This window comes from Haliotis rubra, unplaced genomic scaffold, assembly GCF_003918875.1.
Source record: "Haliotis rubra isolate DU_JTF1 unplaced genomic scaffold, ASM391887v1 Scf1522, whole genome shotgun sequence".
Lineage (NCBI taxonomy): Eukaryota > Metazoa > Mollusca > Gastropoda > Lepetellida > Haliotidae > Haliotis > Haliotis rubra.
The window spans coordinates 154480-158697 of NW_025765473.1; positions in this window are offsets into that span (position 1 = coordinate 154480).

A 4218-nucleotide genomic window follows, 5' to 3' on the forward strand; every position below is an offset into this window, starting at 1 on the left:
TTTACAAATTTTTGAAACCAGTGGGGGTACACCTCCCTTTTGGCAGTCAGTTCAAAAGGACCTTTTGGCGATGATCAGGCAGTTGGGAATACCTACATGGTTTTGTTCATTTTCCTCTGCAGAACTGAGAGATGGACTGAGATCATTGAGTTGCATCCTGCGTGAAACATCTGACACGAGGAAGCAGAAGACCATGATTGGGTCGAAATGTTCAGCACTGAGAAGAAATCCAGTAACAGCTGCCAGAATGTTCGATCAAAAGGTTCCATGCTTTCCTCAGAGATGTAATCATGTCTCCTCACGGCACCAATTGAGAAAAGTCATTGACTACTTTTACCCGAGTTGAGTTTCAGCAAAGAGGTTCACCACATACTCATTGCCTTTTCTGGATAGAAAATGCAATCGAAAATAAGCATCTGACTCTGATGAAGCTGTTGTAAACTTTGTTGACATGAATATGTTTCATGTGAACTGCCTGAAGATGATGAAGACCTCGCTTAGCATAGTTGATCCCAGGTGTTCAGACACACAGCAAAGCGTCATACAAAAGTCCTGTCGTAAAAGGTGGTAAAACCTGTAGATTCAACTTTCCCAAGGCCTCCATCATGCAAAACCTTCACTTCACTCACCCTGAATCAAACAATGAAACCAAAACTGTGGATCGATTTGCCCCTAAGGATGCCTATGGCAATCCACAGATATCGCGATTCCTTGGCGAGAAATATTAAAGACAAAATGTGCGCTTCAAAACAGCGGAAGCTATATTGAACAGAATTTGGAAAGCAATAAATGAAGACAATCAATTTGATTCAGCTGACTCACTGCTCCAGGCAACAGGTGTCACACAAGAAGAGTTAGAAACTGCATGTGCTGCGCTAGGTAAAGAACCAGCATTTTACTGCAGAAGCTGACCCACTGATGTATGCGTTAAATCAGTATAATCCTGCTCTGTTTAAAATGCTGGAATGCCAACATGGATATTCAATATGTCATTGATGCATATTCATGTATTGTGGTGTGCATCATATCATACATCAGCAAAGAGACTGAGCGTGAAATGGGTTTACTTCTTTGCCCAGACAGAAAAAGAAGTCAAAGAGTGAAGACAATATCAATGCCAAAGAGCCACTAGAAAAGGTCAAGGCACACATATGCTACTGCCACAGAAGTAAGTGCTCAAGAAGCTGTGTATAGAGTATGCAATATGCATTTTGAAAGAGAGCTCACGTTTGGTGCAGTTTATGCCTGTAGGCATGAACACAGCTCGACTAAGTTTGCCTCTTGAGGCGATCAAAAAAAAATGTTCTTCTTGGAGATTCGAAGAAAGAGGACATGTGGGCGACAAGTTTAATTGATGCGTTACACCTCACAGACCAACTGGCGGAAATGGATACTGTGTGTTTGGCTCAATTTTTGCTCCGATTCTGGGATAGTTTCACATTCAGAAATGTCTCTGTCGGCAATGACAAGCGCCAGAACCCCTGGGTAACTAACTTCCTCCAAAAGGCAGCGGGTTCATGCTGAAAAGAACAAACAGCAAACCTGCAGTTATCCTCGTTATCCTAGATTCTCCCAGATGAAGGGATTCAGAGAAGTACTTTCATTCACTGCTACAACTATTTCTGCCATAAGCAGAGTCAATGCACAAACTGTTCCACCTGCTTTTCAATCACGCGAAGGTTTTATCATGAGGGCAGTGTAAATTGGCACTTCTATACAGTTCGTGAAAACCATTGTTGATGAAAACAAGAAGTTGTTTGAAAAAAAGAGCGGATGAATTAGACAGAGCTGAAGAAATTCGGGAGATGCTGGTTCTTTTTTAGAAGGCGATGGTCCCAAATTTGTCCTGAAACTGAAATGGATAGACAAGAGTCACGTAAGGCTCATGGCTGACAAAACATTGATGACCAAGAAGATTTTGACTCCACTATCCCAGACTTACAGGGCCATGACCATTAGAACCCATGAAACTATTGCCTGTTTCAACAGCTGCTGTCCAGAACCCGTGCCCAAAAGATTCTGCAGTCACTCCAACTCCAGAACAAAGTGCCATCTTCTCTGGCTAGTAACGTCAATGGGCTCTTGAAAGAAAGAAATGGTCTGGAACCAAACCCTTTCTATCTGTGTGTTCATAGCCCTGGTTTACAGGCAAGTCTCTGCTCATCAAAGTAAATGAAGCTGTGATTGCAGCAGACTTCTGGCTAGAAATACCCAGAATAATCCAGATGACATTTCTGTCTTACTTACTGCACCAACTGGGGTGGCATTCCAACATTGATGCTCAGACAATTCACAGTAGAATTCTCAGGTGGTATTGATGCACACTTGCCTATACTGTTACCTCAGTGAAGAGAAGATCAATACCCTTAAATCACAAATAATATCAGAGCCGTTCAATTGTTGATTATTGGATGAAATATCAATGGTGGACCACAAATTGTTTGTCTTTCTTACATTCATGGCCGACTGGAGCAAATAAAGCAGACTCCAAAATGGCGTGCGGTTTAGGAATGTGTGTCCATGCCTTGCTGTTGGTGATTTTACCAGCTACCACCTGTTAAAGGGGAGACCACTGCCTTGCAGAAAACTTTTAAAGCGTTGATTATTGGAATGACATTTTTGTTAAAGCTGAGATGACACAAATCATCGTCAAAGAAACCTAATGTTTGCTGAAATGTTAGACGGAGCTTCGAAGTTAGCGGATGCATTGAAATCCCACTACAGCCAGAAGACATTACCACAACTCTAGAAGGTCGAAACTGGAGAAAGTCTGGATTGTATACATATCTTTCCCAAGAAATAACCAGACGGGTTCCAAGTTGAAGAAGAAATGCTGAGCGCCAAATGTCCTAACATTATTACTTCGTGCTTGCTGAAGATGTTTTAAAACAGCGTCAGACAAATGTGCAGCTGAGAAAGAAAATGTGTGGCTCATTTGCTTTTGCCCCAAAATCAAACTCTAGGTATTGGTGCCAGAGTAATGCTGACAAGAAATATTGATACAGCTGATGATCTGTGAAATGCATGCGTGTTTGGTACTGTTTCCCATTTGCTAATGAGGAGACAATGAAGAAAACCAATCAAAATTTTCATTGAACAGTGATAAGTGTAAGGTTGGGTGCAGAACTGAGAAGAAGAAAGCATTCTGGCCATGTATGTTTCAGTCAATAGCACGCCAATTGAGGATGCAGGGAAGAGACAGTAAGAAAATGGCGGCTGGCGTTCGGCCGGCAATTTTTGTAAAACTTGTAATGAAGCGTTAATACGGTACACAAAACGCGAAGGGTCTGGCGTTTGATCAGATTTCGAAGTATCTTTTGATGGAATCAGAACTCCAGGACAGGCATATGTTGCTCTTAGCCGTTAATGACCTCATTAGAAGGTTTGATTGTGCAAAGGCACTGATCCAGCCAAAATATACTGCAATGATCAAGTGACAAATGCATTTCGGTCAAAAAATGAAAAGCTTTGATGCAGAGGTTTGCACTAATTAGCGTACTTTTGATTTGACAGTTGTGTTGCACAACATACAAAGATCTGGGCGCACATTTTTCATTGTTTGAGAAAAGAATGACAAAGCGATTCATGAAAGGCTTATATCATATGCCTTACTGAAACATGGATAACATCTCCAAATGTGTCCAAACATGCTTTTACCATCTTGCAAAGTTTTACCACCAAACAGGGTCTTCATACGACCATTCGAACACTATGTTTTCGAATTTCAAATCTACAGACTCATGGTGGTGTGAGCATGTTTTGTGAAAGAAAATCTGTATGTTGAACAGCTAAAACAAAACTGCAACATAGAACATCTATGCATGGTACTAACGCACCATAGATATTGTTCTTGTTTTGATATACAGGCCCCTAGAAGCTATCAAATGACAGCTGTTCAAGAATAGTTTGAGAATTATTTGGTGGAAAGACTGGAGTGGAAACTTTCAGTTGTGGGATGATGATCGTCGGTGACTTCAATGACAACATCAGAACGTCAGTCATCTAATGAAAATTTCCTTAGACATTTTGGTTTTGTTCAGAATGTAACAACAGAAGCCACAACTGAAGACAATACCATAATTGACCATGCTTTACACGAGACATCCCAGACATTTCAGTTAAGATCCTACCAACGTACTTCAGTTTTCCACGAGAAAGGGTTGGAAATAAAGGTTTCCAAACATTACTGAAGTGGATTGATGTTTGACTGGCACCTGA